This window comes from Nyctereutes procyonoides, unplaced genomic scaffold, assembly GCF_905146905.1.
Source record: "Nyctereutes procyonoides isolate TBG_1078 unplaced genomic scaffold, NYPRO_anot_genome, whole genome shotgun sequence".
Taxonomy (NCBI): domain Eukaryota; kingdom Metazoa; phylum Chordata; class Mammalia; order Carnivora; family Canidae; genus Nyctereutes; species Nyctereutes procyonoides.
Window position 1 is genome coordinate 21,864,181 of NW_026575121.1, and position 26,373 is coordinate 21,890,553.

The window sequence follows — 26,373 nt, forward strand, 5'->3', positions numbered from 1 at the left end:
TGTTCTATATAGTGCTCTGAGTACTTAGAAAATGGTTTAGAAATTAGAACACATACAATATTTCCCATATGGAATGTAAATGAAAGAACTAGTCAAGAATACAAATGAAAAAATAAGGAAAGAGTTAGTGGGCATTAGAATGTCAGAGCTAGAGGCAATTACATATATACTAAGCAATGGGGACTACTAGGAAGGTAGGTGAGTTTTAGAGAAAGGATTTTTGAGAGGCGCAAATTAAAAGATTTCCACTTGTTTCCCAATCACATGAATAAGTACTGGTATAAATATATCATATGTTACAAATCATAAACTGATTGTGATTCCAACTGAAATAATACGGAGCAACTAGAATGTGTATTATTGAAAAGATTATATTCTAATTCGTTTATGAATAATCTAATTAATTTATGAATTAGCAAGTAATGTTAAGTTAGCTAGAAATATTTTCCTTATCTGACCCACTAATATCCCAAATGACCTAATGAAATAAGATAGTCACATCACTATCAGGAACAGGCAAGTTCCTTAATGTAGAGATTGTAGCCAATAGATAGACTACAGTCTAGTTTCATCTTTCCAATGGTTTGCTTGCTATGATCTTACAAATACAATTATTTGAGTAACAGATAAAAATTTATTCCTCCACTAATTTTATCAAGTAATAAATGCCACTTGGTGATTGTAGAAATAGCACTTTATGAAATTACTCTTTGCTCCTAAGTCTTTTTTTTTTTTTACTCAACCTCTTTACCAGAAAGACTTTCATCTCAGCTTCAGCTCTAAATCACTTTATTCATGAATAATGAACTAACAATCCTGTGTACTTGTGAATTATTTTAGATATCTAAATTATTGTTAAAATTTACATTCTCACTTCATGTGACAGAGTGTCTAATTGACTATGCACTTGATATAGCAGCCACTTCCTAAGACTCTCACAGAATATTAAAGAACAGGGTGAGCCATTAGCACAATGGGGAAATAAAAAATTGAACAAGGAGAAATATGTCTTCAGATTGGCAGCATTTTTACCTGCATTGTAGAACAATTCAAAATTACCATCTTGCTAGAAGCTTAGGCTGTTTCCTTAGAAGAAACAAGGCACTCTATAATAGCACATTTCAAAGACTGATGAAAAATAATAAGTTTTCAAGGCATAGCAGTATAATAAATGTATCAGCAACTTTTTTATCTAAAAAAAGATAGCAATTCTTTTCAATGGAAGAAATTCAGTGGTTTTGTTTGTTTATATATATTTTTTTCTGTAATTGTTTGCAGTTTTCCAACTCCTTTACAAATTTAGTTAACAGTCCAGTGAATGGGGCCATTAATTTAAAGACTAAATTAGATGAGATTTAAAATAATAATCAAGTATAGCCTTATATCTTGAGGAGTAAAATAGGATAAAGTTTTAAAACCCAGAATATTTTAAATAATTATAAGTAGTAAACTCCAAACAGTAGCTGTGCCTAGACTGGTGAAAACTCAAGTGACAGTCCATCATCTCCCTATCTTCTTCCTTTTCTTCAGAAGAACACATCATTTGTAACAGTTAATCAAATGTCAGAGTCAAATCAATATCAAAAACAAACTCAATAGCAAACAAAATTGATAGCAACTTCTAATTTACATTCAAAGGGAATTCATATTTCTGAAGAACACAGATATCTCCACACTTGATTTCTAATAAAATACTAAGATTTATGCTATTTATATTTGGTATTTTCATCAATTGGATAACTTATATAATTTCTATCTCCCAACCCCTCCTTATCCTAATTTTGATTAAAATTTTGCATATTTTTGGGATCCCTGGGTGGTGCAGCGGTTTGGCGCCTGCCTTTGGCCCAGGGCGCGATCCTGGAGACGTGGGATCGAATCCCACGTCGGGCTCCCAGTGCATGGAGCCTGCTTCTCCCTCTGCCTGTGTCTCTGCCTCTCTCTCTCTCTCTCTGTGACTATCATAAGTAAATTAAATTTTTTTTTAATTTTGCATATTTTTTTCTTAAAAGAGACGTACTTTCGCTAATTAAGAATAAGTTCATTCATATCAAACTCTAGAAATACTTGCTTTGGTCCCACAATTCCACTTTAGGGAAGCTATCCTATAGAAAAAAAACAGATATGCACACAAATTTTATAGAGAGATATTCATAGCAGCAATACAATGGCAAAAATTAGAAAGGAACTGAAGCCAAAGTTAGGGAAACTATTAAAGAAGTTATGATATACAAATCTTAAAAAGATATGAAAATGGCCAACAAGCAAATGAAAAGATGTTCAACATCATCATTCCCACAAGAGAAATGCAAATCAAAACCACAATGAGATACCACTTTAGACACACTAGAATTGGGTAACACAAAATGAAAAAGAAGTGTTGGTGGGGATGTAAAAAATTGGAAAAGTGCTGATGGGGATATAAAATGGTACAGTGACTATGGAAAACAGGTTGGTAGTTCCTCAATTAATTAAACATAGTATTACCATGTGACTAGAAATTCCACACCTAGGTATATACTCAAGAGAATTAAAAATATATGTTCAAACAAAACTTTGTACACCAATATTTATAGCAGCACTAGCACTATTCCAGTAGTCAAAATGTGGACACCACTCAAATGTCTATCAACTGATGAATAAACAAAATGTGGTATAGCCACACAGAACATTACTCAACCATAAAAAGGAATGTTGTATGGCTAAAGCATTATGCTGAGTGAAAGAAGCCACAAAAGTCACAAAAAGGCCACATGTATGATTTCATTTATATGAAATATTCAGATTAAATAAATTCATAAAGACAGTAAAAAGATTAGTGGTTGCCAGGGGTTGGGAGAAGGAGTGAAAGGGAAGTGACTGCTTCATGGGCAAGGAGTTTCCTTTTGGAGTGATGAGGATCTGGAACTACATTTTGATGATTGCTGCACAACACCATAAATGCACTAAATGTCACTGAATTGTACAATTTAAAATAGTTAAAAGGGGTAATTTCATGTTACAAGTATTTTATCACACCAAAAACCTACAATCATATAATAGGGGGAAAAGAAGAAGTTCACTACAGAAAACATAAAGAAAAAATTGGTCTAGCATTTCTTTATAAATTTTGGTTTTCTTGTTCTTGTTTAATGATAATTTTTCTTTCCAGAAGACCAATCTGAAAAGATCTTCAATATTAATATTCTTTTTCTCAGTATGTTTTCGATTCTACTTTGCCAAGACTAGAGTTCATAAAATATTTTCTTATTCTATTTTCTGTGAGTCAGTATTTTTAACCGGTCTATGGTCCATAACTTATCTATATATGATAAGTTATGACTTATCTATATATGATAAGGATCAAGATGGAGCTCCAAAGCATCAGCAGGTGTAAACTTAATTTTGCAAGACCAGTTCATTCATATCTAAAAACTATTAATAGAAAAGAAGAAATGGAACACATTTTTTCCCATTGCAGTGCACAAGTATGATTCATGCTGTTTCACCAAAATTAACTGTCTCCTGTATATGTTACCCAAAGAGTACTCTCTAGGAAGAAAAAAAAATATTTTTTTTTCTAAGAATCATGGGCAATATCACAATAAAATTACTTTCTCCAAATACACACTTGTTTGAAAGCATAATTTTGATTTACTTTTCTTTTTCTGTTTTTTTTTTTTTTTTTTTTTTCTCACCGGGCTCGGGGCCCCTTCATTTACTTTTCCTTCATAAACATAGCTGTTAATTCAGTTATCTCAAATTTAATTTATTCATTATAATTTCACTTGACTAACTGCTTTACAATTCTATTAACATTTTTACCTAAACTCAAACCTAGAAATAATTTTGAGGTTGACTTGAAAACAATCAAAAAGAACAAAAATAAAAACAAAGCCAAAATGAAGTCTTTATTTCAGAAGTAAAGTAAAGCATATTTTCATGAAAGAAATAAAGTATTTTCCTTAGGGGAAAAATAATAGTGTTTTCATGAAGGATAGTAATAAGTTTCACTAGCATAAATATAAATGGAAATGAGAGAGGCAATGTAGAAAATCATTGGGGCATACTTCTTGATTATTAGGAGAAGTCTCATACCTTAATATTTCAGAATGTAGGAAATGATAGATAATCATGTTAAAGTATATTTTTTATTTAATATTACTTCCTTCCTATTTGACGGAATTTTTAAGTCTCCACTGATAGAATAAGATTTGTTTTTGCCTAAAGTTACAATGAAAACAATTCCACGAACTCTAGATTTTTAGAGAAATATATTGATGGTAACCAGTGACTTCTAATAAATATTTTTTGTCTCCTGATCTATCAATGAGCAGATTATAACCTGAGATTCAGGAGAAGAAAGGAAAATAATCCCCACAGGAAAACAAATGCTTCCGTCATCTACTGATGCATTCACTCATTAAATATCTTCTGAACACCTACTATGTTTTGGTAGATGGGGTACAACAGAGGAAAGACACTGTTGCTGCCTCAAGCACAGTGGAGTGAGGCAACCTGAAATGCATACCACGTCATCAAAGGTGCTGCTTGTTCTACTTGCCCATGCACCGGATTAACTACATCTAAGTAATGTTCTTTTCTTTGACTATTGTATTGCTTCTGTAATATTAATTCATTTATTCTTTCCTATCTCATCACACTTCTGTTAGAAAATGAGCTCTTTTAATTTTAGAGTCAGTATCTGTTTTCCCTTCACAGCCCCTTGTCACTCTAAGTTGAATTGAGTGGGTAGTACAAGCACATTGACTAATTAATGGCTTAATCCAGACAGAAAACCATGGACAACTTTGGACTAGACAAAACAACAAACTGAACAGATAAAAATACAAGCCCTAAAAGACAAATGACAGAATAGCAGAGAAAACAGGCCAAGAGATTTATCATCAAAGATCTCCTACGACCAAGGAATATCATTATTTTTGCCTGTTCATTGTCTTTATGAAGATGTAAATCAGAACTATAGAGTAAAATTCTCTGATCGCTTAGTCTGGACTCAAAAAAAAAAAGTACAGAAATAACTACAGCTAAAAAATAAAACAAAACAAAACAAAACAAAAGTAGTAGCAAAGGAGAAAACATGAAGAAAATGTTTTACATCAAAGTTTAGATACTTAAATTTATATTTCCTATAAAATGAACTCTAGTAGAGACAACAAATAATTTTCAGTCTTCATGAAACAATTTTCTCTGAATTGCTCACACTAGTTATTATTTTGTAAGGAGTGATTCCACAAGGAATTTGTCATTAAAAATGTTCAGGTTTTAGTATGTTGTATAATATGTAGTAACCATTTGCAAAATATCATTAGAAAAAAATGAATGAACAAATATACAGTAAATGGAAAAATGATTAAACAAGGAAATGGTTTTATTCTCCTGATTTACCAGATATTTACACATGCACTAAATATGGAAAAATAAGACAATGTCAGTAATTCTAACTTCCTATAAATAAAAACTTCAGTTCAATTTTATTTGGGGCAATATTTTAGTTATACTAAGTCCTGACATAGCATTTCTTCAGTATAATCTGAGGGATGACTATGAAGCAAGAGTAGCCATTTCAGAAAGCAAAAGTGTTAGTATACTGTCTCTGAAAGACATTAATGAAAGGAGGGTAGCTTCTGTTTTTTATCTGAAGCTTCTCATTTACTCTGAAGGAGCAAGGAAACTGAATAATAGACTTCCTCACTAGTACAACAGTTAATAAGGAAGAGATTTTAGAGTCATAGCCATGTCATAGTACTGGCCTTCTTCTTCACACATTGGCTTGAAATACAAAAGACATACCAAAAAGCAGGGAAGGGTGGGAGGGAAAAGAAATCAATGGGTAAATAAGTTGTGAGGTAATCTGCTAAGAACTCTGAATTTATTTTATGTATATATTATATCTATATATATAAACATATAAAACATTTTCAATTGTTTAAGAACCACTGAATTCTCTAATTACCCAATCGCATGGAATCCCTTAGAAGGCTAGACAGAAATTGGTTCTTTCATTTTGTTTTTAAAGTTCTGTGACATTTGTACCACCCAAGGACTGGCTGGGAAAATATAAAGATTATTAGTTGTTTTAACACAAAGAATTGTTAATCAAATGTTGGACAATTAAAAGTTCAAATAAAACCGGGAGAAAAGGAAGGAGGAAGGAAGGGAGGGAGGGAGGGAGGGAGGGAGGGAGGGAGGGAGGGAGGGAGGGAGAGAGGGAGGAAGGAAGGAAGGAAGGAAGGAAGGAAGGAAGGAAGGAAATGAAAAAAGACACTGAGATAACATAGTTATGAATACCTGTGGAAAGGATCAAACACTTATACAGCTTAGGACACAAAGGGATCAGCCTGGGGTTATTAGACTCTGGATGCCTATCAGAGGACGTCACAGAATGGGAACTTGGACTTCTGAAGAGGAGCACTGCCTGGCCCTGCCTGGCAACTTCAGGCCTTGCCTGAAGGGGGTACAATGAGACAGATTCTAGGAATGAAGAAAAAAAGAAAAGTACTGCAAAAAGGAAAGGGCTGCTGCCAGGTGAGGTGCCACGGCTAGAAGGCAATGAAAGGCATGACTAGCAAGGAAGGAAGCCATGCTCCCCTCTCCCTGAGTAGTGGACCTTCCTAAGGTGCTCCCTTTCAGCAGATCCTAAGGGAAAGACAGATGGCCAAGGGGAAATGCAGTTCAAAGAGCTCCTGACCTGAAATCACAAAGCTGGTGGGTCTGGAGCTGGAAGCTCCAGCCTAATAACTGGCATAAAATTTAATCAAGGAAATTAAGATGTGATAACTGATAAGATTCCTTTCATTTTAAATCATAATATCATTCTGTGGAAGAACTCAAGCTAAGGTAGTGACTCCAGAAATAGCACGAAACATGTCCACAGGCTAGGTGGTTTGAGGACTTCCGAGGGCAAGCGAAAAGATGAAAATGCTCAGTCTGATTTTGTCATCTCATCTCCCTTTCTGAGTCTCCTTTGAAAAGAATCATTCCCTCAATGATTCAGTGGCATTGTCTACAAAACTGTACTGACTTTATATCTTATTCTATACTGTATATAAATATAGGCTAAGACCTCAGAGGATCTGGCTATATTTGGCGTGCCCCATCTATCATGGGATAGTTAATTTGTGCATTCATCTTTTAAAACTAATAATGAATTTCTAAAACCTTTTAAATGGGCTTAAGTTTTGTAATCCATTTATTGAACATGCCTGCAATGAAAAATTAATTATTAAACAAGAACCTTGGGAAGACATCAGCGGCCTTGTCACCCACGCACTAGATTGATAACATGTCAGTTTCCAGACCAGGGAGGGTGCTGACAACTCTCAAATTTAAACCTAGAAAGATAATGCTAAGCGTGTCATGGCGTAAGTCACATTTTTAATTTATTTTTTATTAAATGTTAGATAGAATAAATTCATCCATGCCTCTCAAACTCCACCTGATTAAATGAGCTGGCGCTCTTTCAAACGTAAAGCATGGTTACGGCTTCTCAAGGGCATCAGAAACGCTGAAGCATAAGACAACGGTAAATACAAAAGGCAAAAGAGGTGGACAGTGATATATTCACAAGCTCCACAGGCGAAGTGAGGTTTTGGAAAATGCTGAGGCTAACAAAACAAGGGCAGCACACTCCCCAAATGGTAAATGCACCTGCAGTCAGAGGCTCTTTTTTAGTGCTGGTGCATAAATGTGGCCATCACTAAGGTTGGAAAAAGAAAGAAAGAAAGAAAGAAAATAAAAAAAAAAAGAAGCTGAAAGGAACAGCTGTACCAATTTTAGATAAACTCTAAGTTTTGGGGTTGGGGTAAGAAGTCAAGAGAACTGTTCAATATTTGTGTCAGATTTACCCTTTAATGTTGCAAAGTGAAGATGGTTTTCTGTGACTATAAAGAAGAAAAGAACATCTGTTATATTGTGTGTTCTTGCAGCAAACACTGCAGCATCTAGAACTCTTCTCTTTCCAGGCAGGGCTCAATCTCATTCTATAAAATGATTAGAAAATAGCTTATATCAAACATATTCGACCAGGTAAGAGAGAAGAGATTATCCACATTACTATCTAAAATACTCTGATATATGCTAAATTCAAATTAAAAGAGCCTGAATGAACAAATCTAGAGATCTGAGACCTCTCATATGATTAGTGGACTACTATATTTGAAAAGGTAGAAGATGTTCACAGTATATTACTTCACATTTTATAATCCTCATTCTTTTTTTTTTTTCCAGTAAACAGTTCTTTGCCATTTACTCGGCTAATGGGCTAAATGCTATGGAAGATAACAAAATGTAAACAACCCTGTCTAGCCTCACAGAACTCTTTAATAAGAAGATACTGCAAGGGAAAACATGAAGTCTCATCTGAGAGGCACAAGAAAAGTATTAAATAAACTGTAGCTTCGGTCCTCAGAAGAAATTTCATTAAGAGAGTGTCTTTTGAGCTGGACATTTTATTGACTATTACTACGTTCCAGGCAGTTAGGATACATTGCTTAAAGGTTACAGATCCCTGCCCTTGGAAAGCTAACATTCTAGTGAGTAGAGGCAAATTATTTACTATAGTCATAATAAGTTATATGACAAGTTAGAACATTAATGCTAAGAAAAAAAGAAAAGCAGAGGTTAGTTGGGGATTCGGATTGCCCACGCTGGAAATGAGTGATTACAATTTTAAATAGGGTGGATGAGATAGGCTTCATTGAGAAAATGACATTTGAACAAGAACTTGAAGAATTTTAATAAGCATTGGCTTGTGGAAAAGACTATTTTAAGGAAGGAGATTGCATCAAAATCATAATTCATTTTTATGTTCATCCTAGGAGCCTAGTACTAAACTGACGCAAAACAGGCACACAAAAATATACTGAATAACTAAATGTATAAGCAAATTAATGGTATCACCTAGTGCACTTGTCCAAATGTGAATAGCCCCATTTAGTTGGAAAGTGGTGTGTTTGTAGCAGAATCACCGTAGCAAAAGCTAAAAAGTTAGGTCAAAGCCTTATTTCAAGTTCAAAGACACAGGATTTTGTAGGAAATTCGGCATAGCATTGAAAATTACTGAAGTTTTTAACTAGAGTCAAGGTGTTGTGGAAAAGAGGAAAAGACTGGTTAACAGAGTTTTGCCTTAAAGGGATGTCTGAATTAGATTATATGTGAGGTATCAGACTGGAGATAGGAGAGGTGATTAATAGGCTCTTAAATATTCTTTAAAAGAGATAACACAGACTTCATCTCAGATTATGATATTGGAACTTGAACGCCGGGCCTTACACAAAAGAAAAGATTCATTCATTTAGAGATTTTTTTAAAAAGTCATATAATTAAAACTCAAAAAGAAAAACAAAATAAAAAGCGAAGACTTCAATCAATCATTATTGACAAACCAAGAGAAGCCATCAATACCTGAGAAAGAGCCATAGTCCTTTGCCAACTATACTAGCCTCCTTTTCATCCTTCATAACCACTTCCCTTTAGCACACCGTGCTCTACAGACAAACTGGGTTCTTTCCCACCTCTCTTCCTGTGCTCAGGCTATAGCATTTATTCTTTTGTACTCAGTCTGACAAGCTCCTACTTATCCTCCGAGACCCACTTCATATGTCATTTAATCTCCAAGTTAACTAATTTGGCCTGAAATGAAAAGCAAGTTTGAGATACAGGTTTCAGGCTCAGTAACAAGTAGTAGAAATGCTGATAATTGATGAGAGTGGCAAAGGAAAAAAACATTACAGAAAAAAGATGTGAAGGGAAATGAGCAAACCCACTTATATTTCTAAAGTATATGCTACCTTTGCATGTTTCTTCTGCATTATTTAATTTTTAAGCTAAATAAATTTACTGTTAAAGGAAACTGTAACTTGGGACGCCTGCATGGCTCAGCGGTTGAGCGTCTGCCTTTGGCTCAGGATGTAGTCCCGGAGTCCTGCAATTGAGTTCCACATTGGGCTCCTTGAGGGAAGCCTGCTTCTCCCTCTGCCTGTGTCTCTGCCTCTCTCTGTGCATCTCTCATGAATAAATAAATAAAATCTTTTTAAAAAAAGGAAATATAACAACATCGTTTCCATTCTTCAATCATATTTCTGAGAAAATAAAATTTGCAAGGAACAGAATCAAATTATTTTTGTACATAAGGAAATAATAACATCTTAATTTTTATCCATGCTAAAAAGTAGGTTTTTAAACTTAATTCATGACCAATGCATGTTATTCATAGTATTTTTAAATAGTCTTAAGATAGAAAACAAATACCTAAATTTTCCTAACACTGAAAATATTCCTCTCTGCTGATACTTTTATTTTTTTTAATTTTTTTTAATTTATTTATTTATGATAGTCAGAGAGAGAGAGAGAGAGAGCAGAGAGAGAGAGAGAGAGGCAGAGACACAAGCAGGCTCCATGCACCGGGAGCCCGATATGGGATTCGATCCCGGGTCTCCAGGATCGCGCCCTGGGCCAAAGGCAGGCGCCAAACCGCTGCGCCACTCAGGGATCCCTCTGCTGATACTAAAAGGATAAAAAATATTTAGGGGTGCCCGGGTGGCTCAGTCAGTTAAGTATCTGCCTTTGGCTCAGGTTATAATCTCATGGTCCTGGGATGGAGCCCCATGTCAGGCTCTCTGCTCAGTGGGTAGTGCGCTTCTCCCTCTCACTGTCCCTTTGTGCTCTCTCCCTTTCTCTCAAATGAATAAATACTATCTTTAAAAAACATTTATATAAAATAATATCTTTATTGATATTACTGATGTACGTTTATTGAGTATTTATATGACCCTGCCATTTTTCTAAGTACTTAACATCCTTTACCCATTTATAAAATGATAGATGAAGACTAGCTTGTATTATAATTATCCACATTTTACGAAGATTCACTAAGACCTAGAAAGGCAAAATATCTTCCTGAAATCACATAGCTAATAAATTCAACGCACAACTAAGTTTGTCTTAATCAAAAGCTTATTTTCCAACTACAGAGCTAAACTAGCTTTTGGAATCACCATACTCTAATAGAAGTGGGAAATTTGATATTTAAACTAAGATTCAAATACACAGTTACCATGCTTCTATGAACCACATCAGTTAGAATAAAAGAGCAAAATAATTTCAAGACTATGTAAAACATTGAAAAGTTGTGCCATGAAACTTTAAGAGTTATGTCCCTGAAAATTATTTCACCAGACACAAAGGAACAAGAGTAGGAGCTATGCTGTGCTTCCGGGAATCCAAGTTTTAGTTTGTTTCTTACTGCTAACAAAACAAGGGTAGAGAAATCCCAAAATGGGAAAAGCCATGGCTTGTTCCCTGCCTGGCATGGTCTGAGAATGCTCTTGGTACAGCATTCTAAGTACCTAGGAGAGAATGTCAATCCCCTTGGTTTAATTAAAACTGGAGTTGTTTGGCTGTGACTGAAAGACAGAGAGAGAGCAACATGGGATCTGAGAAGTAGGAGGAACAGACGGAGTCGTGTACTCCTAGTGGGACGGAGGGACAGGAGAGTCCCCCATGGTAATTATGAATCCCAGAAACCCTGCTTAAGAAGATAACCTTCCAGAAACAACTAGTAGCCATACCAAAAACATGAATGCACTTGCTATATTAAGCATTTTTAGCTTTTACTTCTTATTCCCCTAGCTTTAATTTCTACCAGTACAGGTGAGTATTCTGTGGAAAGCTTGTAAGAAATCAGTTATTGTCAGGAAGATTTTTCAGCTTAATTACTATGCCTCAAAGTTTCCACACAAAATAAATATAGGTTTCTCCTGTATTATGTCATTTGTAAAATAAATATTTATTATTTGAAATAATGCTATGACCTTGTTCCCAACGTCTCCACAAATGGTTACAACCAAACTACCTTAATATAAGTAAGTGAGTTAAATTTTCCATAGAATGTCTTTAAGATTCCTTGGGGTAAATATTTGTAAAAGATTCAAAACATTTATTTTCATGTAAAACCATCAATCTATCAATATTGAAATATGGACAACATAGCAATCATTAAGAGAAATGCTTATTATTAAAAATCTAATTTACTACATCCATAAACTCACACTAAGAGATTTTACTGAGATTTTAAAGTTGCCTAGAATAATTCATAAGCTCTTAAAATCCTAATTTAACTCAATAAACAAAGATACAATAAATTTCTCAAAATGTATATCAAAATGTGTATCATCTAGGTGTGTCCTTGAAACCATACTTCATACCTAGTTATAATGGTAATAAAATATGTTCAAGACTGAATTTTTTTTTAATTCATGAAGCTAGTCCCAACAGTCACTATTCTTTTTTTGAAATGAATTTAACAACCAGGACTCTAAGAGATCCGATTTTTGCACTCCTTATTTTTCCCCCATTTAAAAAGACAACTACCAAATATTAGAGATCAGTGATTATTCCTGTTTGGTTTCCAAATAGGATTAATGATGTGCTAAATCTAATTAGTCATATAAGTTAACTTTCACTGAAACAAAGTTAGCCTTCCTAAGAGAGAGTTTAATCTTCCATGAATTTCCTTCTTTCTGTTCATTTGCCATCTGACGATACTTTTATTATCAGGTTTATTATGCTGTTTGTGTCTCTAATGGAAAATATTATGAATGGTATTAGAAAGGGACATATTGACTAGTCTGTTAATTATCAGTGTGTCTAGTGCTTTCATTTTCAGACATCTACCTCTGGGTCTTTCTGTAGTTTTATGTGGACATGGAGCCTGTTTAGGGTTGCTTTTTTGTTTTGTTTTCTTTTTTTGGTTGTTGTTTTAATGTTAAACATAACAGTATTGAGACAGAGGGGTTTTAATGTTTTTTAAAGATTTTATTTGAGAGAGAGAGCACAAGCAGGGGCAGTGGCAGAGGAAGAGGGAGAAGCAGGTACCGCACTGAGCAAGAAGACCAATGTGGGGCTGGATCCCACGACCCTGAGATCATGACCTGAGCTAAAGGTCGATGCTTAACAGACTGAGCTATCCAGGCGCCCTGAGACAGAGATGATATTAAAAGAGTCCACATCAGTTTATAAAAATTCTTGTTACCTCATATTGGTCTTTACCAGTTTTATTTTCTACAATCTCCCAATCAAACTGATTGACCTGGTTCATTTATGGAACTTTTTCTCAATTATAAGTGTACACACATCACATATACAGAAGAGCACATGATTTAGGAATCCATTATATATAGCAAATATACTGGAAGTACTGTTATATTTTATTTTATTAAGATTTTACTTATTTGACAAAGAGACTGAGAGAGAGGGCACAATCAGGGGGAGCAAGAGAGGGAGAAGCAGGCTTCCTGCTGAGCAGGGATCTGGATGTGGGCCTGGATCCCAAGACCATGTGATCATGACCTGAGCCAAAGGCAGATACTTAACCAACTGTGCCACCCAGGTGCCCCAGGAAGTACCATTAGATTTTAAAAGCAGTTTTATAGGGCTGTTTGGGTGTCTCTGTTCATTAAGTGTCCAACTTTAGATTTGGGCTCAGGTCATGATCTCAAGGTCATGAGATCCAGCCCCAAGTCACACTCCAAGCTTAAAACGGAGTCTGCTTGAGATTCTCTCTCTCTCCCTCTGCTTCTCCCCCTGCTCACCCCGGCTTACCTCCACCCACTCTCTCATGGTTTCTTAAATAAATAAATAAATAAATAAATAAATAAATAAATATCTTAAAAAAAATAAAAGCAGCTTTACAAATAACTTTTTTTTGCAACAAAGATATTATATATATGAATGTGCATATATATGTGTGTATATATATATATAGTCTATATATAGTCTCTATATAGATTATATATGTATATATACATATATATATGTATATATATAAAATATCTGACTTCTAGAAAGTTACTTATTCCAAAAACTTTCACATTTTGTCCCCTTACACTGGGCTTTGAACCACAGTTTAAATTTCAAAAATAGAGGGAAAATAGATTCAATCAATTTACCTCCTCATTCTATAGTATGTTTATTATTAACATATCATCACCATATTATTTTAAGAATCTACAATGATGGAAGTTTACTTTCACATTTTAATCTTTATTCTATCTGAGGGTATCTTCACTAGATTTTTTTTTCTTCAGCAGAAGTAGCCCACAGCAGATGCACATATTATTAGATAGATCTAATATTACTGGACTTGGAATATACTTAGAAACACCCTACCAATTAGTTAAATGAAGATTCAAAGGAAACCAATATCGTATGAAGTAAGAATTCTCATTACTTCATATACTGCCAAAGAGTCTGTCTCACTTGTAAAATCAGTCATGATACATTCTTAAGATTTTTACTCTCTAGTCTATCCATTATAACTACAAAATTAAATAACATTTTACAGAAACTATTTTAATGATTGCTACTTATTATTAGAGAATAGCATAGGAAGAAAGAGCCTTTATTTTTAAAAAATAGTCTCTTTAGAAGGCATAGTATCTGTCATGAGTTCTCTATCCCACTAGTCTCTAGGGAAGGCAGATGGATGTGCCCATTCCCATGTGCAGGGGAGATCTAAAAGACCTGACTGAGTTTCTGATAAATCTTCTCTATAGTCCCATTAGTTTTGATGAAGTTCTTTGAAAAACTGAGAAGAGAAAAATGCCTTTGAAAAATGCTCCTATTCTGCAGTGTGGTGTTACCAGGATTCTGATTTATTCCATAGAAAGGATTAGGTCACAGAGGAAAAAAATAACTCTTATTTTCCTTAGATATATTAATTTGTTTAGTGCAGACATATAGTTAAAAACCACATTATAGATTTAGAAAATTCTTACAGTGCTGTACATTAATCAGATTCTTTTAAAATATTCACACAAAATATCAGTTTCTTATATTAAAAAAGGAATTTATACCTTATACTTCGTTATGAGCATTTCATTACATAGACCATATCTTAAAACAAATATGTCTTTAAAGTTTTTGGCAGCAAGCAGTAAACTGTAGGCTTCTAAGGAGTCCAGGTTGGAATCCAGTTTTTCTTATTTGGTAAATGTGAGATTTTGGAGACGTTTCTTGAATTAGTTGTGCTTTAATTTTCTATAAAGTGGGAAGGGAAATATTAGATTAATGGGATTTGGTAAATGAGTAAATGAGCTGTTTTATTTAAGGCTCTTGTTATTCCTTATAATAACAGATAATTAAATGCATTAGCCATTGTTGTTATTGCTGTTTGTTGTTGTTGATGATGATGATGATGACGATTAGCATTAGAGCTGTCCAACCAATCTTCAAGGCAGGTATCTCTAACTGTGTATGTCAACAATCCAGCAAAAAATAAAAGGTGTACTTTGAAGTACTCCATGTAACAAATACTTTTTTTTCCAAATTATTTGTGGCATCATTTTTCTCCTCTCTGTCTCTTTAGCAGACATTAAACAAGGCTCCTTTAGGAAAGAGGTGGATGCGGGAGGAAGAGGTTGTGCAGCAAGTGTTTCCTGTTTTAAAATGTCACACAGGAGATGAAGGAAATCTGAAGAAAAAAAAAAACTAAGGCAAGCAGAATCATAGATTTCTCAGCTACATCTTTATGAAAAACATGGTAGAAAGAGGAGTTTGGGTGAGGGAGGAGTGGGGAATTTGGTTTAGTGAAGTAAGGGGACTTTCTTTTATTATATGAATTCACTTTAAATCATTGTGGGTTTTGGGCAGCCTGGGTGGCTCAGCAGTTTAGTGCCACCTTCAGTCCAGGGTGTGATCCTGGAGACCCCCGGGATCGAGTCCCATGTCAAGCTCCCTGCATGGAGCCTGCTTCTCCCTCTGCCTGTGTCTCTGCTTCTCCTCTCTCTCTCTCTCTCTCTCTCTCTCTCTCTCTCTCTCTCTTTCTCATAAATAAATAAATAAAATATCTGTTTCTTAATTTTTAAAAAATAAATAAAAATTGTGGGTTTTTTTTATTTTGGTTTGTTTAGGGTTCGGGTAAGTGTGCTTGTCTAGCAGTAAAACTAGGCAAAAACAGAGCTAGATGGGCTTTTCTGTGTAGCTATGTCTGTACTATTAATCACTTTGTCCTCAGAATTCCTTCTCCACGCCTTCTTCCACACTCCTGCTTTAAAACTTTTAAATGTGCCTTACATTTTCCTCAAACATTCCATGTGAGCTCCCCACGGGTGGCACCCTATATCTGATGGGTCACTCAGTTTTCCTGCCATCAAACACGTCTTCAGGCCTTTGTGCTTCCTGTAGTGGTGATCATATTAATTTATATGATAATGTCAATATGTACATTTCAAAAATGTCTTTCAGGGGCACCTAGATGGCTCAGTGGTTGAGTGTCTGCCTTTGGCTCAGGGTGTGATCCTGGAGTCCTGAGATCCAGTCCTGCATCAGGCTCCCCACAGGGAGTCTGCTTCTCCCTCTGCCTATGTCTCTGCCTCTCTCTGTGTGTCTCTCAGGAATGAATAAATAAATAAAATCTTTAAAAAAAAAAAAAAGAAAAGTCTTCCAGAGATAATATACACATTCTAATTTTCAAACATTAGGAATGAATTTAGCTAGGGTAGCAGGTGATGATTACATCCTGTCAGTGAAAGTGAAGAATGAATACGGTATTTCAATATCCTTTAAATAATATATTTCTACTTATTTCACAGGTATTTTCTCCTGCCCTATATCCAGAATGGCTTTATATAAGGTTTAGATGATAAATCTAAAAAATAAGTAGCTGGCATCATTAAATAATGGGATTAAAATTGGATCTCACAGGGAAAATATAATACTTAAGTCCAAGCCCTTAGAGAATGGGATCTATTTAAAACATGAAGAATGGACTGGAAAAAATATAAAACAGGAATAGAAATGGAGTGGACATCTCTCGTAATCTAGGTCATTGGTTCTGAATCCTATCTGAAATTATCGGAACTACCTGGGGAACTTATTAAAAATACAGACTCCCACGTCTCAACCCCTAAAGATTTGGTTGATGAGATCTGGAAATAAGTATTTTTAGTTATATCCCGGGTGATTTTATACAATCCCTTCCACACGGGTCCTTGGGCCATCATTTAGAACTCAATAACCTAAAGAAGAGGGAAGATCAGTGAAGGGAAATATTTAAAAACAGATTTTTTTGGCTTTATATGTTTCATTAAGATCATTTATTCTAAAAGTATCTCTTTGGGACCATTAATTTGAATGTAATTTTCATTTATTTAGCTCCTATTATGTGATATATATTACTATATATTTTACTATTATAACAACTATGCATTATATATTTTAATAAGATATAAATAGTTATATTTATGACTTTAAAGGGAAATAATTTCACGGGTTTTTCAAGTTTTTAAATCTAATTCAATTGCAAGTGGAAATGTTAAAATTTCCTAGGAAGAAATACTTTTTTTTTTTTTTTGGAAGAAATACTTTTTAAAGGATGTAATCCATCTAAGCCCAATTTGGTCTCCTGTATCAAGATATATATATATATATATATAAAATACTGAAGCTCGAATACATATTATTTATAATATTTATATTTATAATATATATTTTTCATAATTATAATATATATTCAAGCTTTAGCAATACTGCCAGTGTATGAATATATTATAATGAAATATCCCAAAGAGTATGAAAATGTATTCTGAAATTTTTTTTTATGGAAATTCTTCCTAAGTTTATAAAAGTAAAAAGAACTATTCTCCAAAACCTTTTATAGCAGCAATATCTATGACAAGAGTGGAAATGACTAAATATATTTTAGACTATCAATCCAATGATATTACAATGAATATTGTGCTTCCATCAAAATGATAATAGTGAAAATGTGAAAATGTTTGAAAATATTTAAGATATAATTTTGAGTAAAAAAGCGAAGATAATAAATTTGTAGATATATGTGTATCATAGTGCAAAGAACAAAAGGGAAAGAGCTACAACATAAATCATGATAAAATAGAGGGATTATGAGATATTTGGAAATATTTATTTAAATTTTAAAGTATTACTTATATTTATCAACTTAGAAAATGTGTAAATAAAGTATTTTTTTAAAATTAAAATTCTCTGTATGGCAAGAAATACTACATTAATTTGGCTTAGAAATCTTTTCAGTATTTTGTCATTTGTGGAATTGAAAGCACTATTCTCTCCTAACTTTCTTGAGTAGTTGGAGTATTGGGTAAACAGAAGGGAGAAGACATAACTTCCATTCACTCATTCAGCAAGAAGTTACTAACCCTATACTATGTTCAGGCCATGCAGTGGAATTTAAATAAGGATCCTCATGTGTATATGCAGGTGATGTCCTGCTCATTTTGGCTAGTGCTGATCAACAATTTGTGTGGCCAAACCTCAGTACCTATAAACCTTTGAGTCCTTGTGACTGAGACTAATATTTTTATTCAGGTATCTTTCATAACATGTAAGACAGCCAATTTGAGAGTGGTGAGGACAGTCATGAGTAAAACAACTTCACACAATTAGAGACATAGAATGCAGTTTATATACTGCTTTAGAAATAACTGGTATATGGAAAATGCTTTTGGTCTTGTGTGACTATACACAAAAAGAAGGCTTCTAATCAGAGCTTACTTCACCATTCATATTAGCATAAAATACAAATACATTTATTATGTATACAGTGCAAAAGTACAAATGAAACAGGCAGATTTTATTAAAGTTTGGATAATTCCCAATCAGCTTCGGATATAATATGTACATTTTGGAATAAAAGAATGAAACAAAACCATAATAATATGGAACAAAATAATGAAAAGCTCTCAACAAATCCTTTGTTTCTGTTTACAGTCTTTCTAGCAGTTAAAATTGCTAGAGCCTATTCAAAGTTACTGGAAAGTAAAAAGCACTAAAACCAATAGTGGATTTTTTTTTTTAAGGTAAAGCTACCCACTGGGAAAAGAACTATATCACATTTCTTTTCTATGTAAACAATTCAAGCAAGAAGAAATCAGCTAGTGCACAATCTATAAAACTGTTAGTTTATTCTTTTGCAAGGTGAGGGGGGTATGTTATTATATACATTGTTTTGTATTATGTTGCTATCCAGGAAGTATGCTAACTCTATACTTCCAGTCCTGCAACCAACTCCAGTCCCTTTCACCCCATTGGGTACCAGATACTTTTTAATTGGATATGTCATGGATATCCCAGAGTTCGCATGTTCAAAGCAGACTTTTTTTTTTTTTTGACTTAATGGAGGTCAATTCCTCTCTCTGGTCCTCCCTACACTCATCTCAAAGATAAGGATAATAGTCCTGGCCCTATTTGTATGATAGGAGTGATGAAAGAATAATTTTTTAAAATTATTTTATTAAATAAAATAAATGTTGGGGGAAATACAGAAGATGCTATACAACTCTAGGTAGTATAACTGTTATTTCCCTTCTTTTATTCTACATGTTACTTATAAATGATGAAAGAGAACAAGAAAAAATAAATCTGTGCTGTTGCTATTGTAGAATTCAAACTTCCATTTTCTGATGCCTCTGAGTGGTTCTGTGGTTTGTTCATGTTCAGATTTGTATCTCTCTCCCCAGTTTATATAGATAGCCAATTATGGTTTGAGGAAGAGAAGATGCTAGAAATCTGGAGATACCAAACCCCTACATCCATAAAGTCTCACATCTTTATGTCACCTGCTGCAGTCTTGAGGCCTTGAAGGTTTCCCCACTCCCCTCCCTGGGATACTGATTTGGGAGGATGTCAGCCCTGAATGAGTCCCATTGTCAACCTGAGACTTTAGGAGACACCTCCAGTACAGAAATGAAAAGAATTTACAATGTGCACTGAATATGTCTTAGTCTGGGTCTCTAACTACATTTAAAACAGAATCTTCTATCCCTTCCATCATCCATCAATCCCATCTTCTCTTTCCAGCAAACTACCTCTAAGTCCTCAACTTTCACTCTTTGGTGTCCGAAGTAACCTGGACACCCAGACTCAACCTGAATCAAACCTCCTTCATACTTGACAGGCAGCAATCAAATCTAGTCAGTTTCCCCTTCTTATAAGCCTTCTTCTAAGCATTATATACTACCAACTCAACAGCACTATCACTTGCCTGTCAGCCTCTAATCTAGCCAATGCTCAGTACTAGGAATGTGCCTAAACCCCCTCTCACTCAGAGGATGCTATTCCCTAACCCATGTTCATTATAGGGAGCCCAGAGCCCATCATCTAATGCAGTGACTTTCAAACTTGAGTGTGTATCATAATCACCAGGAAGGCTTGTTAAAACAAAGTCTGCTAGCCTTACGTTGGAGATTAGGCCCTAAAATATTAGTCTTTCTGACAAGTAACTAGATGAGGCTGATACTGCTGGTCCTGGAACTATACTTTAAGAACCACTGTTCTAATATGTTCTAAACTCCTTCTGAGGTTTCAGAGCTCTCTGTAATTTGAGGCCACCCTACTCATTTCATTTCACTTAATAAATACTTCTCTTAGATAGATGTGGATTCATAGTGAAGGTAACACATCAGTCCCTTCATTTGCACAGGCCTCCTCAAAGGCCTTATGTGTATTCTCTTCCTTAAAGAGAGCTCTAAAAATATATGCTTTAAGTCACACAGACTGGATCCTCCTCTGCTGCTAGGGATCTAGAGTTTTGCACTGATTTATGAGCATGTTAAACTTCTTTACATTTATGTACCCCATCCAATCTGTTCCTTTTGCCTTGTAAATCCTTCAGCCCTCACTCTGCACTTGCTTTTCTCCCACAGCAAATTCCACCCATTTTTTTACTACCAAAACCATTTCTTTATTTACTAGACTGACTAGCCCTTTTTTTACCAACTGTCAACTGCTTTGTGTTGCTATTAGATCTTTATGTGTTTTTCTTTAAAGATAATATGTGTAAAAATCCTTTTGGATATTACTTGCCAAGCGACATATCCATCAGTTAATAAATCAATGTTAGAGAAATGTGAAGAATAAGTTAATCATGTTAGTTAAAATAACTATAACAATAGCAGCCGGTATTTACTGAAGACTTTCTAACCCTCAAGCACCATGCTATGGCTTTACACATAGAGTTTCATTCTAACCTTACATTTTCCCTAAAATAAGCTACCATTATCGTTGCAATGATTGCTTTGCTTTAAGATAAAACTGAGGCACAGAAAGGTTAAATAACTTCCTCCAAGTCCCTCAGCTAATATAGAGTACCTATTCCAACTCCAAACTATAGGACTCCAAAACCTTAACTTTTAATCAGCTAAACTAGAAACTGTAATCCCTTCTGTTTAGGAGCAGTGGATGTGGGGAGGTTCTTTCAATCATCTTTTCTTCTATTACCTACAAAGCCTGCAAGGCAAGATGCTAATAACAGTTGAAGCACAACAGCACCATGGATAACAGCACTCCACCAACTCCAAACAGAACACATACACTTGGAAGCCAGAAGAATAATACTGAAGAATATCAGAAATGATATAGCTTCCAGACTGATAAAATACTAGTTAATAGATTGTGATAGTTGCTATCATTTTGATGAATGTTCTATTAGATTCAGAATTCCATATTAATAGATTATCCTGATCTCTTTGCAATATTCTTTTCCTTGCTTGTGTATATATTGCTCAGTTTGTAACAACTTTTAACTCATGCAGAGATTCCTCGTCCCAATGACAGAGATACTACACCTCAGGGCATATTAACATTTCCACTGAACTTTACTAGTTTAAAGGAAAGTAATTCAAACTCAGATCAGTCACCTTTGGCAGTAGATAGAAAACAGCTGGTAAACTCAAATGTGGAAGTATTTGACTTCCATTTTTCTGTTAAATACTTAGTTCTCACTCTCTGCCGGTTAACCTTCTATGGATTCAAAAAATTTCACAAATTATATTAATTATAATATTAATCATAATATTCATGTGACTTAGAAAGAAGGTGACTAATACAATTCTTTATATCAACATCAAACTAAAGAAAAAGTTAAGACATATATGTAACATCTGAGCAAAAACTTCTGACTTTACTTAATATACTATCACATTTTCTCTTCATGTATCATTTTTAATCATTCCTTTCTGATATTATAGCATCAACTCCATGATAAAATGATATCAAATGTGTACTTACAGAATTGATATTCATAACTTACTAGGCACATGTTATGAACAATTTAACCATAAGGAAACAGAAAAGTCTATATTCATATCCTACATTTATAGTCTAAAGTCTAATAAAACAGAATATTACTAAAAGATTTAATCCGGTTTATCATTAATTAAATGATTTTTATTTATTTAACATAATAGGGATACCAAAATACTAGTTTTCTAAAACAAAAGCATTTCATTCTTGTCTTGGGAGATGAAAGTTTTGCTAAAATGCTTTTCATTAGGGTATCTGTTAAGTAATTACTTGAGCAGTGAGTTTACTACTGAGGAAATATTTTTGGTGTGCAAATAATTAAATGTTTTGTGTGCAGCACCAACCCATCACAGTTATGCAAGAGACTGCATATGAAACATCACTAGGCCATTATAATGGGATCTGAGGCATTTTCAATCAGAGAAACCTCTAAAAAGCTCATCAAATTAAATGTACATAGATAAATAATAGTATCAACAAATGATAGCCGGAGAGCTTACTGTTGTGGCCGTCTTCATGAAATTATCCTGCAAAAATCTTTTGCTTTTACGATAGATGTTAATGTTTCAATATCCTATTCCTTAAAGAAAAGTCTATGTGGCCACTAATATTAGCAACCTGCGCTCCAAACTAACAATGTGCTGATTTTCAAATTCATCTCTGTTTTACTCAGCAAAAACAGCATGGCAACTCTTCTTTATAGTTGTATCAAGAGTACACAGTTCAGCTAGCTCAACTACCAATTAAACCATGAAGCTAAGAATAAATACAGGATCTCGCTTTGGGTAGAATATTCTGTGCAGAGTAGTAAGTCCATTTCTTTCATTTCGTTTCTCTTGTCTCTTTCCTTTCTTTCTGTTTCTCCTTCCCTTCTTCTTTCCTTCTTCTCTTCCTTTACTCTCTTTCCCTTTCTTTTTGAAATTCCAAAATCACTCTTACTTATATAGGTTTTATTTTTAAAAGTACTGGATGGAACTAGAGAGTATAATGTTAAGTGAAATAGAGGAAGAAAAATACCATATAATTTCACTCATAAGTGGAATTTAAGAAACAAAACAAATGAGCAAAGGAAAGAAAAAAAAAAGGAGAGAGAGTGACAAATCAAGAAACAAGCTCTTAACCATAGAGAGCAAACTGATGATTACCAGAGGGGAGGTAAGTAGGGGGACGGGTAAAATGGGTGATGGAGATTAAGGAGTGCACTTGTGAAGAGCACCAGGTGTTGTATGGAAGCATTGAATCACTATATTGTATACCCGAAACTAATGTAACACTGTATGTTAACTATACTGGAATTAAAATAAAAATCATAATTTTTAAAAAAATCACTGGATCTCAAAACAACAAAAATTTTGAACAGTGATTCTATTAATTGTTAAACTATGAGAAATTAAATAAATTTAACCTTTAATAAACTTATAGAGTGGGGAATCTGGGTGGCTCAGTGGTTGAGCCTCTGCCTTTGGTAATCCTGGGGTCCTGGGATTGAGTCCCATATCAGGGTCCCAGTGGGGAGCCTGCTTCTCCCTCTTCCTACGTCTCTGCCTCCCCTTCTGTGTCTCTCAGTAAATAAATAAATAAAATATAAATAAATAAATAAAGTTATAGAGTAAATTAATATTTAATTTAAATACTAGTAAATGAATATGAAAGTCATCAGCAAGGAATGAGTTATGCATAGCATGTATACAGCACCTGGGCCATATTCAGAACTCAACAACTCTTCTCTAATAGTATTTTTAATAATGGTTGCATTATTGATAACTATTAGATTTAGTGGGATTTAGGCTGTAGTCAAAACAGCAAAACAGTGTTTAAATAATCTGGTAGCCTGTTTGTGTGTATGTGTATGCAGGAGAGAAAGACAGAAAGAATCAGAATAAACCTGGCCAGTGGGTCTTCTATAATGAGTTATAGTCTTTTTCAAGGTACAACAAGCAAATTATTACCAACGGTATTTAATTACTTTATTCTAATTTATCACTGATGCAAGAAGGAAAGAAAAAAAGCAAAACAAACCGTGGGACCTCAAGATTTCTCCTGCTGAATGAACACTGATAAGAAAATTCTGAATCACTGTTTCACCCAGTTTATACTATTCACGGACTAATGAACAGGAAGAGTACAAATGAATTTAATGGTTAGAGAATCACATTGTTTTCTACCTCATGAACAGCAGAGACAGCCTCTGATTCATCCAGCTTCTACCCCCATAATTGGGATGGTTTCTACACCTTCCTCCTCCAACTAACTCATCAAATAGTTAACACTGAAAACACTCAATTATAGACAAATATTTCCTTTTTTATGTAAAAAGATTAACCAGTCATGCTGTTGAGAAAATTCGACAGTGTTATTATATCATGAAAAGCCCAGAAGATCAATTGTAGAGGACCTAAGTGTAAATTGGCTGGCATTAGACATCATGGCAAAAAGAACACACGTCCCAGACCTACAGGAGATAATTAGGGCCAATTACTAGATGAAGTCACTGTATTCATTTAAGACCCAGACAATGTGTCAAAGTGTGTGTGTGTGTGTGTGTGTGTGTGTGCATGCGCACTTGTGAATACCATAAAAATTGTGCCATAACAAAATTATAGCTGTGATCACATAGTATTATTCTTTATTTTTTTAATAAATTAATTTTTATTGGTGTTCAATTTACCAACATACAGAATAACACCCAGTGCTCATCCCGGCAAGTGTCCCCCTCAGTGCCCGTCACCCATTCACTCCCACCCCCCGCCCTCCTCCCCCTCCACCACCCCTAGTTCATTTCCCAGAGTTAGGAGTCTTTATGTTCTGTGTCCCTTTCTTATATCTCCCACACATTTCTTCTCCATCCCCTTATATTCCCTTTCACTATTATTCATATTCCCCAAATGAATGAGAACATACACTGTCCTTCTCCGGTTACTGTGGCCAAGTTCAAAAAGGGTGTTGCCTGAGTTCTCCTCTGGGATTTTGATGGAATCTTGTCTCACATTTAGATCTTTCATCTATTTTGAGTTTATCTTTGTGTATGGTGCAAGAGAGTGGTCCAGTTTCATTCTTCTGCATGTGGATGTCCAATGTTCCCAGCACCATTTATTGAAGAGACTGTCTTTCTTCCAGTGGATCGTCTTTCCTCCTTTATCGTATAATAGTTGACCATAAAGTTCAGGGTCCACTTCTGGGTTCTCTATTCTGTTCCATTGATCTATGTGTCTGTTTTTGTGCCAGTACCACACTGTCTTGATGACCACAGCTTTGTAGTACAACCTGAAATCTGGCATTGTGATGCCTCCAGATATGGTTTTCTTTTTTAAAATTCCCCTGGCTGTTCAGGGTCTTTTCTGATTCCACACAAATCTTAAAATAATTTGTTCTAAGTCTCTGAAGAAAGTCCATGGTATTTTGATAGGGATTGCATTAAACGTGTAAATTGCCCTGGGTAACATTGACATTTTCACAATATTAATTCTGCCAATCCATGAGCATGGAATATTTTTCCATCTCTTTGTGTCTTCCTCAATTTCTTTCAGAAGTGTTCTATAGTTTTTAGGGTATACTTTGAGAACCATATTCTTTATTAGTAAAATTTCTATAATTAGAAAAGGGATACATGGTCACGATGAAAAATTCAGCCTATCTAGGTGAGTGTATTGGAAAAGCATAAGTCATCTATGAAACCACCACTCAGGAATAATCAGTGCAAGAATCATATTATATTTTTTCTAGAGTTTTTTTCTAAATATATGCTTGTGATACACACACACACACACACACACACACTTCTCCTTCCTAAAATATGGATGATTCTTTTGTATCTTACTTTTTTTACTTAAATTTATAACAAGGCTTTTTTCCAATAGCATTAAATATTAAGTAAAAAATTATAATTGCATGCTATGGACACACCATATACATTTAACCATGTATCTATTTCTAATAAACTCTATGCATAATTCTTTCTCCATATGTCTGATTTTTTTCATTGACATAAACCCCAGGAAATAGATCAAGGTTTTGATTTTCATATGCTGAGATTATGACAAAATGCTTTTTTAAAAATATATCATTCAAAGCCATGTGTTGACCATATAACCTATGATTTGTGCATAGACTGGGCCTCCTCACTTGCCATTCTTCAGATGATAAACTCCCCTTAACTATAAAAAAAAGACAAAGTAGCCAAGAGACGAAAGGCCCTGAGGGTGGCAGACACCACAAAGGAAAAGGTTGCCATCATGAGGCAAGTATTCTCTGGATCCCATGTTCTTGTTCCTGTTCTCAGGGTGTATAACCCAAAGCTCAGGCCATTGGCCC